This window comes from Chionomys nivalis, chromosome 11, assembly GCF_950005125.1.
Source record: "Chionomys nivalis chromosome 11, mChiNiv1.1, whole genome shotgun sequence".
NCBI classification, from domain to species: Eukaryota; Metazoa; Chordata; class Mammalia; order Rodentia; family Cricetidae; genus Chionomys; species Chionomys nivalis.
Window position 1 is genome coordinate 43186764 of NC_080096.1, and position 12191 is coordinate 43198954.

A 12191-nucleotide genomic window follows, 5' to 3' on the forward strand; every position below is an offset into this window, starting at 1 on the left:
ATCAGCATGCCATTAATAACTACAATGCTGGGCTTATGGTGGTGCCACTGGGATTAGAGGTAAGGCTGTTCATTCTGACCAAGAGGACCCTGAGCAGGCAAAGCAATAGATCTACAGAGGAACTCAGCAGCCTGTGCTGTGGAAAGGACAGACCACTGAAACCCGCAGCCATGTGGATCTGCATATGACCCAAGTGGCGGTGACAACTGGGGGCTTATCTGGGAGCACTTTTCCTGTTTCTGAGAGCTCCACTGAGATGAACTCGGGATAGTCACTGTCATCTCAACTCCCCTTACCCAAAAATGGTCCATGAATGATCTGAGTGATAATATAACGTATTCCATTTTCCCTTAAAATATGAAGCAAAATCAGCCCATGTTTTCAAACCGGGGCAAAGCCTTCCAGGATCTGTGTCACAGTGTGTGTTCACCTGGAATTACTCAGTCCCTCTGAAAGGCTGGGTTTGTACCCTGGGAATGGCTATGGCTTAGGAACAGTCCACACCAAGCCTTCACAATGCTACCTGGTTTTGTCCCATTCCTCCTAGGGTGCCCAATTACACTGCATGTTCTGTACGGCCGTTCCTTTTTTTTTGAATGCTGGCTTGAAGGATGGGTTGGGTTTGAATGTGTGCCCTTGTGGTACTGAGGACTTCATTGGGAGAAAGGCAATCTGCCTCCTGGCTGGGCTTTTGTTTACAAATGGGCTTTCCACAGGTTTTTTTCCAATTCAGTCTCCAGCTGAAGCTTGAAATGATTAAAGGTATTCGCAGGAGCTAGAGCTGAGAAACTTTTTTCTTCTTTTCTATTGGTGGTCACCTCCATATCTACCTCACTCCCAGTCCACAGAGACAAAGACAGCCCAACTAAGAGCAGATGTGAAAAAGAACTGTGCCTTTTCAAAATTCTTTGTTTTCTCAGCACTGGGCATATAGCACCACGCATACAGCAGGCACTCAATATTAATAAATATCAAATAAGAAGGATAACATGATGTAAGGATAGCATAGTTTTCTAATCTCAAAAATGCACTCTAATTAAATTAATTTTAATTCGAAACTGTGATTCTAGACTTGTATCATTTTTAAAATAAATTTAGAACATTTTCAGGCGTATTTACTTGTATAATATGTGTGTGCTTGAGAAGATAGTCTAAGTCAGAGAATTCTAGGACTCTGCAGGATGTAGCTACACTAAATGGCTCCTACCAGCTCCACAGCCTAGCTCATAGATCACTAAGACTAGCATCCTGCTTGCATACTCCAGAAAGTTTAAGGAAAAAAAAAAAAGTCCTTTTGTTTGATAGATAAGAAAAAGCTTTCCAGAATGGGCAAATTGACTTACCCAAGATCATATTACTGGTCAACTCTACAGCATAGATTGAATTTATTGGAATTTCATGGATGCTGATCATTCATATGTAGGGTGGAAAAAGAATACACATTAACTAGAGCCACAGTTGTCTTAATGGACTCAAATAGCTCTATGGCTCTAGCCTTGCAATGAAGAACGAACGAGCTAAAGACTGTGACAGCTAAAGCCAAATTATAAACAGCAGTTGCTCTAAAGGGCAGTGCTTAATTTTAATAGTCCATTCTACATTCGTAAAGATCTGGGCACTTGCTGACTTCATGGCTGCCTGTGCCTTTCACTTATCAGATTGAAATAATGGGTAGTTTCCAATGGATAAGGAGACAAGAGAATCCTAGTGACGCTGTCATAGTACCAGTGTGGCACAGTTCCGAGGACTTAACTAAGTGAGCATCACCCTCCAGTATGAGCCACTTGTGTCCACACATGGATGCAAAAACATACAGTGAATCAGCAATGGGGCAGTTGTTTTTCAAGATGACTTTTAAGACTCTAGACAGAGAGCACACAGGAACCCAACAGGCTCTGGGGTTAGAGGGATGGCTCAGCAGTTAGGAGCACTTGCAACTCAGAGGGCCAGGGCTCAATTTCCAGCATCCACATTAGGTGCCTTCCGACTGCCTGCAACTCCAGCTTCAGGGATCTGATATCCTCTTCTGGCCTTTGCAGGTATCTACACACGTGTGCACACAGACATGCATGTATATAAATAAGTAGTGAAGCCAATCTTTAAAAAGAATAGGCTCCATCATACAGTCCACTGAAACATTCCCAACAAGCTTGGCACTCAGTAACCACATAGTTCATCTGATCTGCCCATGAACTCCCTAGCAAAGAGCAGAAGCCAGGGCTGTTTTCATCACCTTAACATGGCATACCTCTATTTAATACTGTTTGCAGCAAGACTGAGCCCTTCTTGCCAGAGTCAAACTTTTTTTTTAATGTAAACAAGCCAATGAGTTTTTCCTATTGTCTCTTGTTAATTGCAACATCTCATATCATTCTCTGAAAACTTCCCAAGTGCAAGACCTGTTTTATCTAGGGTAGCCTGGGCTGTTTAAGACAGTTCTCATCCTATAGATCCATGGCACTACCATTTAGCAACACTGAGAAAAGAAAGTAATCATGGCCGTACCCAATTAGCCACATTACACAATTCATACCCAGCACAATTGTGAAGTAAGATTTATTCGGTCTTGGGCACTGACACTGATGTAGCTCAAACCCAATTTTCTAGAGAACAGCACAGTCCTCCTTGATTTGGGGAGATCTATGAACACTGCCTTGCTTTGTAGACTGACTCTTCCCGAGCCCATGAAAACACAATCTGCAAACATTATAACCTGAGTGTGCACAGTGGAGGCTCCCTGTGCTTTTTCAAACGCACGGCACTGACCTGACCACTAAAAAGGACACATTTTGCTACGATGGAGAGTAACACAGCACGATCCTATCATAAGGTGCTGAATAATCAGAAATGCATAAAAGGATTCCATTATGTGCATGGAATGATTTACCTCTCCTCTCAACTGCAAAGATTTGGTATTTCATATACATTAAAATGCAATCTCCCAGAGAAACTATTGAATTTGCATTATAGGACATAAGGACCTAAGCAATTTCACCACAAATATGTAAGAGACCCCCTTTTTGACGTGTCCTTATTTGCCTTGACTTTGTCTTTCCCTCTAACACCTCTGAAATGTAGCTTACATATGTGGTTAGCAAATATTTACTGTGTGTGTAGAGTCAAAAATACTTTTCAGATAGGGGAGAACATTGCGAAAGGCACGCTTCTGCAAGGGGCTTAGGGTCTGGTGGGAGAGAGGAAACATGTAAAGATGTCCATTCCATTGTGTGTAATGTACACTAAGACGGACAGAGCTCAGGTTAGGAGGCGGTGCGAAGACCTGAAAGGCCATGAAACTGCAGCATCACGTGATCTAGTAGGCACCCAGCATAACTGCCCAGATTTAGATAGCCATCATGGTGCACGTAGAACACAGTAGATAGGGGGTTTGGGTGGTTTTCCATCTAAAATAGTGTTCCTTGGCGGGGAATGTGTGGTGCCCCAGGGGCGAAGCAGGGAGCTGAAGGTAATGCAGAGCTCCGCCTGGCCTGGACATGCTCCCACTGCACGACTCTGCACAGTGTAAGAGGACTTCATTTCTTCTAGCCACTCCTAGGAAATTCAACCCAGCCTAGGGAACTCAGCAGAGGTGACCGCAGATTTTCTAAGACTGTGATCAATTATTTAAGCTTTAAATACAGATAGCCTACTTGTGATCTATTAAAAATAAAGCAACACTGCAAACCAAGCTATGCTCATGATTCTATGCATTGTATAATAGTGACTGGCTCATTAAAAGTTCATACTTATATGCGCACCTTGCCATAAAAAAGTTTTTAAAAAATGAGAAAGACAAGTAAAATGCTCTCTAATTTCACAAAATCACAGCGCTTAGGACCCCTAAATGAGCCTATTTCTATGAGGTCAAACTCATCTTTCAGCTGGGAAATACTAACTTACCAATCAGTTTCCTACTGAAAAGCTTAGAAGAAAACTGAGCGTAAATGCCGCTGTGAGACGCCAGTCTCTCTCAGGAGACGGTGCAAAAAAATACAAAGGAATGCATTTTAGTTGCTGTATTTTATTCCAAAAAGGCTGAATCAGAAAATTAGAATATTAATAAACTCTCTTCTGTACAGGTTTTGCTTATTAAATAAATAGATTCATGCTTTTATGAAGGGCTGATCAGCTACAGTCACGTTTAAGGGCATGTGTCCGCTTTTGTAATTACTAATAGATATGGTTTAATTACACCTATAAATCCCAACACACTGGCAGAGGACTGAAGTGGCCACTCTTTACCTGAATCTGAGATTACCTGGAGTCTGACATGCAAATCCCATCCGCTTTGACTCTCACACGTCTAAGAAGGGGCTTAGGCAATCTCGCTTTTGCCTTATTCATAAAGAAAAGTGATCACAATAGATGGCATCGATTTATTAACATTGCTAACCTGCTGGTGCTCCCTGGAGAGAAGGAATTAGCTTGTGAGTGTGCTGTCAAAAACCTACGTGCAAGACCAAGCAGAAGCCAAACATCCCAGTCTCTGAACCTGCAAGAGACATCTCAAAAGCCTTCCTCTGGGTAAAGGAATTGTGCCCATTAAGCCGTACAAGCCTGCTATGTGAACTGACAGCAATTTACAGGGCAGAAAAAAATCTTACTCACCTCTCCGTGCTCCCTTCCCGTGTCCAACATTCTTAAGAAAGGAAATGGAAGAAGCAAGAAGGAACCAAGAATGCTTCAAAGACACGACACGGGTCAGATTATTAAAGCTTCTCTATGGGATACCGCACAATGCAGCATGGTTTAATAGTGAGTCCTGCCCACTGCGCACCTGCCTCTCAGCCAAGGATCCACGTCCTGCCCTGATTTTATTTTTCTGAGAGTCATCCTAGTTTTTCAATTTCGGTTCATACAGTGTGGAGGCTGGCCTTACCCACTGGCCAGTGATTTGTTAGGTTAATGCTAAGAAAGCCTAGCTTGCTGTTGGCTATCTTTGCACTACCTGAACCGAATCTACCAAACATGCAGATTGAATGTGAAAACAGAGCAGAAAATGCATTCATACTGGCCATACCCATTGCTGGATTGCATCTAGTTTAGGTTATATCTGTCAAGAACTTCCTTTCTAAAGGGAAAGCAGTCCAAGCTAGATTCTTGTCCTCAATAGCCTTACGGCTTCCATATAGTCAGTGTTCCATTTGTACCTCTAACTGATCACGTGATCAGGCACATGAGACACTCTCTACCAACTTTCTACCGACATTGAAAGAATCCTAAGACAAAAACACAGGACCTTCAGACTATATTAAGAATCAAAAGATCAGAAAAGAAAAACTCTATGTTCTGCGAGGTGTCTGACCAGAAACCAAAGTCCCTGCCTGAGTCACTAAAACTGAACAGTGCTAGTTAGAGTGGCAGCCAATGGCCACTTGGATAATTTAAAATAAAAATAAATAAATCTAATTTAAAAATAACTCTAGTTTCTTTGTCATTTTAATTGTATTACATTTGCTTGTTTGTTTGCTTGCTTGCTTTTCAAGACAGGGTTTCTCTGTCTAGTCCTGGCTATCCCAGAACTCCTCCACAGATCTGGCCTTGAACTCAGAGAACCACATGCACCTGCTTCCTGAGTGCTAGAATTAAAGATGTGTACAAGCAAGGAAGTCAGGACCACGACGGGTGCACCCACCCACTGTGACAGTGGAACTGATCTATTGGGAGCTGGACTGGGACTGAATAAGCATGGGTTGAAATTGGACTCTCTGAACATGGCGGACAATGAAGGCTGATGAGAAGCCAAGGACAATGGCACTAGGTTTCGATCCTAATACATGAACTGGCTTTGTGGGAGCTTAGCCTGTTTGAATGCTCACCTTCCTGGACCTAGATAGAAGTGGGAGGACCTTGGTCTTCCCGCAGGGTAGGGAATTTGTACTGCTCTTCAGTATCGGGAGGGAGGGGTAATGGAGTGGGGGGAGGAGAAGAGGAGTGGGGATAGGGGGAGGGGAGTGGGGGGAGGGGGCAATATTTGGAAGGAGGGGGAGGGAAATGGGAAATGGGGAGCAGGTGGAAATTTTAATTAAAAAAGAATATAAATAAATTTAAAAAAAGAAAAGAAACAAAAAAAATAAAGATGTGTACAACCATCACTCAGCTTATTTTTAAAAACATTTTTAATACAGATTTATTTATGTATAAGGATGGTTTGTGTCTATGCACATCTGTACACCGGAGAACTGGATCTCGTAGGTCTGCAGTTATAGACAGTTGTGAGCTGCCAAGTGGGGACTGTGACTTGAACTCAGGACCTCTAGAAGAGCAGTCAATTCTCTTAACTGCTGAGCCACCTCTCCAGGCCCTAATTTTAGCTACACTTCTAGGGCTCAGTAACCACAGGTGGCTTGTGGTGGGTATCCTCATGGATAGCATAGACCATGGCCTTCTTGGCCTAAAGTTCAGTGGATAAAGGGGTGGCACTTTGCTATTCCATGTCTGCCAACTGCAGAAAACTGAGCTTACACCAAATGTTAGTGAATGGAGACGCTGAAGAATGAGCACCAACTTACATCTCCAAAGGGAGGCTAAATTCTGGTCTAAGCATTTAAGCAAACACTCTGTGCCTGCCAAAAGGCCATCCGGGGAGTGCTCTGGAAGGAGATACGAGAGCAGTGCTTTTTAAAACAAAAGGTAACGGTGTATTGACAGGCTGTCACAAAGTAAAATACGTACACCATAGGTAATCTAATTGTTTAAATATGTTCTATGTGTCAAGCAAGAGATAGATGTTTAAAGTGCATTGTCTGATTTAATGATCAAAACAGCAGAACTTAGAATATGAACAAGATGTCTGCCCCTCTTTCCTCTGAGCAAGCCTAAACATTTTAGATGACAAATTTGCAGGTTGCAATAAATCTATACAGGGGGAGAGGCCCAACTCAAGCTATCCCATGCTCCCTATCAGGGAGTGGGCAGATCCCGAGCGAAACTCTGCAGTCAAACCACTCTGTTGGGAGAACAGAAGCCAGACAGCCGATCTCCAAACACCAAGACCTCCCCCACCTCTACTGACCAAGACAGTGATAACCCGGGAAAACACGGGAAACCCCAGGATAGCTGACCTGAGACTAACTCAGTGGACACAAATATTCCCAGAGAAAGATTGTGGGCTGCTGGCAGAGAGTCCTAGAAAGATGGGGATGCCCAGCTGCAGAGGTAAATACAAGAGAGTGCATGATCCCCTCAGAGCCTTGGACAAAGAAATCCGTTCTCCCAAAGCGTGGCCTTTCAACACCTATAGACGAGCACACACAACTGACAGGATGGGGGCAATCTGCAAGGGCTCCAACCCTGGACTGGGAAAGACAGACAGACAGACAGACAGACAGACAGACAGACAGGAGTTCAGCCAAGGATGGAGGCCGACAAGGATGCCTGCTTAGAAGCCACTTTAGGCTGTTTGAGCTCCAGAGCAATGCCACACACAGGCCATTCTCGTGTAAGCTGTTGAACTTTGGAGACACCAGCAGCTATTCTCCCGCCAGCTGAATGACCTCAGAAGGCAACTCAGGAGGCAAGGGAGCTCACACCTGTCCTGGGAAATACTTACTGATTCTATCACAGTTTCCATTTTCATTTCATTCTTTCCCACTTTTTTGATTTAACGATAGTTCTTGTTTGGGTTTGGAGTTCACATTGCTTCATGACATATGTGGCTATTCTGTTTTATGTGCCTATTCTGTTACTGTTTCTATATTCTTTACCTCCTATTCATGTATTTCTCTTGCTTTACCTCTTGTTCCCTTTCCCCACTGTCTTACCTTTTGACTTCCTGGTTACAGATTTGTGCTTCACTAGCCTTTTTGTCTGTATCTTTTGGTTTGTTCGGTTGCAGACAGGGTGTCTCATTTTGTATCCATGCTGGCCTGGAATTCCCTATATAGCCCAGGCTGGCTTCAAATTAACAGCAGGATTCCCATGCCTCCCAACTGCTGGGATGACAGGCATGAGCCACCAGATGTAGCTAGCTTAGTAATCTTGAAGTGCTCACTTCCCACTGCATCTTTACTGGGCTTGGTGTCAAACTCCTCTTTCTGTCACTGCAATCTCTCTCTGCAGTCTAAAGACTACAGGATCATAGGCTCAGGGAAAGATCACTAAGATCTTTTATTAACTAATAAATAAATGAAGCAAACAAAAGGGGGGAGAATAAATGAAAACAAACTAAAAGGCACATCCATCCCAGGAGGTGCAGAAATCACCACACACAGAGTATGACACTCCTACAAAGTCCACAATGCCTCCAGAACTGAAGCCCAAAATAATGAAGTAACAGGAATGCCAAAAAAGGAATTCGAAATCTAACCTTTCGAAATGTTTGGTAACTTCAAAGCAGATTCAGACAAGCAGATGAGTCAAGTAAGGAAATCAATTCAGGGCCTAGATCAGAAAGTCAGCAGTGCAAACCAGAATGGTAGCAAGCCAGATGAGAGTCGGCAGTGTAGACCAGAATGGCAGCAAGCCAGATGAGAGTCGGCAGTGTAGACCAGAATGGCAGCAAGCCAGATAAGAAGTGCAACACACAGGGGAAAGTTGGGCAAGGAAATTACAATTCTGGAAAATAACCATAACCAAACAGAAGTACTGAAAATGAAAGAGTCAATCAATCCCAAAAATCAAATGGAAACGTCATCAACAGAAGAACAAAGAACACTGGACAGTGAGCGCAGAGTTGAGGAGTATTACCTTCAGACAGCAACAAAGAAAAATAATATGACAACAGCTTCCAAGGGCTCTGAGACATAAGGAAGAGACAGAGCCTAAATATCACAGTGTGGCAAAAGGAAACAGGTTAAAAACTAAAGACAGAAAGATTATTCAGTGAGTGTGTAGCAGAAACTTCCTCAGGTCTAGACAAAGGTGGGGGCAGTGTGCCAGAGGCATTCAGAACCCTCTAACTACAGGTGACTAGAAAAAAATCACTCTTTGATACTTAATCAACAAAATGCTAAAACAACAGAAAGAAAGAATATTCAGCCAGCAAGAGAAAAAAAAGCCAACTTGTTGACAAAGGCAGACTCATCAGAACCACATTAGATCATCCAGAAGTCAGGCAGAAAACCTGGAAAGCATTTAAGGGCTGGATATATTTCCGGTACTTAAAGTGAATACAAGCCAGTGAACATGGTTTGTAAAAACTGATGGAGAAATAAAGACCTTCCAGGACAATCAAAAGCTAAAGCAATGGATGATCACAAGCCAGCAATACAGGAGTGACTCAAAGGAATTTTACACAGAGAAGGAAGATGGCCTACTATGTGAGCACAGGAAAGAATAAATCTCATAGGAGGATGAGATGAATCAATGAGAACTAGGAAAGAATCAAGCATGCCTAACTAAGTAAATCAGTAAATCTCAAGGATAAATAAAGAGGAAGGAAAATAAGAAATAATATATGAGCCCTACAAAAACAATACAAATGTTTACAGGAACTATCAAATATCTCAATAAGAATGCTAAATGTTAGGTCTTAACTGTCCAATCAAAAGATACAAACTATCTGACTAAATGGAAAAGTAAGATCCACCATGGCTGCCTGCAAGAGACACAGCTTATTGACAAAGACTCAACAGATTAGACATCAGAAGAGTTATTCTACACACCATACAAATGGAAGCAGGAAGCAGGAAGCAGGGAGGAGTGGCCATTCTTATAGCTAACAAAGCACACTTCAAAGATAGTCCAGGAAAATAGAGGCACTACGTATTAGTAAAGGGTATATACTCTATCATGAATATTATGATGATTATAAATACACAGGCATCAAATTCTTGGCATACCAAATCTCATAAAGCAAGCACTACTGAACACAGGGAAATGGATAGGTTTAGATAATGGGCCCTTTAATAGCCAGTTCTCATGAATGAAAAGATCATCAAACAAAACTGCAACAAAGACACTTCAGAATTATCCTATGTCCTACATCAAACATACTACACAGACACGAACAGGCTATTCCACCCAACAGCTGATGGATATGTGTTCTGCTCAGCAGCCTATGGATGGAGCTTTTGCCAAAGAAGACCACAAGCTGTCTTACACATCGGGTCTTAACAAAGTAGAATTGAAATAATTTAGTAGATTTTATCAAAATCAAAATAGGGTAAAACTAGAAGTCAATCACAAGAGAAACTGCAGTAACTTAACACACACAGAGGCACACAAGATTCAAAAGTACGCTCTTGAATGACATTGAACAAATCAGGGAGGAAATCAAGCAAAACTAAAAAATACATTTTTCTAGAACTTTTAGGATATAGCAAAGGCAGTTCTAAGAGGGAAGCTCATAACTCTGCGTGCCTATAAAAGTGAAACAAAAACAACAACAAAGAGACTTCTAAAGATGCATTTCAAGATCTAGGAAATACAAGGAAACAAACCACCCGACCCTAAAACTAGCAGAAGAAATGTTCAAGAGCAGAGCAGAAACCGTTGAAATGGAAAGCAAAAGAACAATGAAGACAATCCATAAGTGATGAGTTCTTTGAAAAGATAAAGCCTTGGCCAAGCGAACCAAAGAGAAGCAAGACCAAAAGTAATAAAATTATAAATAAAATAAGGGACTAATGGAGCCCAGGATATCATTAGAAAATTCTTTGAAAACTATAGTCCAATAAACAGGAAAACTTAGAGGAAACAAATTTCTAGACATAATATCATCCTCCAAAATTAAGCCAAAAGAATATAAACACTTGAAGAAACCTACACCAAATAATGAGATTGAAAGAGTCTCCTAGATCCCTCAAAAAACAGAAACAAAAAGGCCTGGAACCAGGGACGCATGAGACTCACTCCTGAACTCTACCTGCCGTTTAACAATAAAAAGAATACCAATCAGATCTACCAATTAAACGATCAATGTGGTCAACCAATAAAATCAAAGAACCAAACTGTAATAACTATTCTTAGTATTTGGTTGCCAACTTGACAACATCTGGAATTAAGTAAAACTAAAGCTGATGATAACACCTGTAAAGACTTTTTCTTGATTGAATAATTTGAGGTGGGAAGACCATCGTGAATCTGAGTCACAAATCCTGGTGGCAGCCTATACAAAGGATATGGAAGAAGGAAGCACTTCCCTTTTGACGCTTGCCCTCGCTCTTCATGGTTGGCAAGTTCATTTGTTCACTGGTGTTAGAGCCTACTTCTTCAGGATTCCAGTGTGTAGTCAGCATATAGTAGCTGAGACATCCAGCCTCGTGGACCAAACAACTATTAGATTCTTGAATTTTCTATCAGGAGACAACCATTGTTGAGATAGTCCGACCACAACCTGTAAGCCACTCTAATAAATATCATACATATTTGCGTGCGTGCGTGTGTGTGTGTGTGTGTGTGTGTGTATCCTATCAGTTCTGTTTCTTTTAATGCTGACTCAATACACAGATGACCTGGATCAAATCAATCAACCAATCAGCCAATCAAAACAGCAAAGCAATCAGCCAACAACTGAACTGATCTAAACAACACTCTATTCCATGTACTCCTACCGATGTTTTTTTGCCTAAAATCTGGGCTACAATGGGGTTGACCCACATGGCCCTCCCTTTGGACAGTGCCTTTTTACCACGAGAAGGAGAGGGAAATAGTAGCAAGGAGCAGCAGAGTAATCATGAACGCTGGGATCATTTAGAACAGGGTCACAGTGGGTATTCTTGCCAGTGCCGCAGCACGCAATGCACGCTAGCTCCTTCGAAGTGTTAATTGGCTTTAGTTGGTAATTCTGTATGTTTTACTCGGCATGCTTACTTTGAGTCACTGTTGAAGGGCATCCCGTTTTGGGTTTCTTTTAGCCTATCAACTACACTAAAAAAGCCTAAAAGAAAAAGAAATCTCTTAAAATCAACTGCCCCCCCCCCAAAAAAAACAAAATATAAAATAGCAGATGAATAGATATTAACTTTGTCTTTCACAGTTGAGAAAAATAGAACTGAGAAAAATCAAGGAACCTGAAACTTGTGCTGATACCGATCTAGCCCCATAGTATCTATCTGCACTTTCAAAGCTCAAAAGAGGCCACAGGCTGTCTCTGGATAGAAACGGTGTAAGTTACTTTCCCAGATCCATGCTCCTTTGCACTCTCCAAATTCAATTAAAATGGACTAGTTTATCTATAAGAGTTGTAAAAAGAGAAACACATTCAACTTGGTTTGAGCCCTTACACAGTTAACAGCAGGCTGTTGTGT

General features: G+C 41.9%; 1 protein-coding gene across 4 annotated transcripts in view; it reads right to left on the reverse strand.

The window, feature by feature from the left end:
* Dab1 (DAB adaptor protein 1) overlaps nucleotides 1–12191 on the reverse strand; it is a 1075383-nt gene that overhangs the window by 337997 nt on the left and 725195 nt on the right. The gene's annotated exons all lie outside the window — the stretch shown is intronic.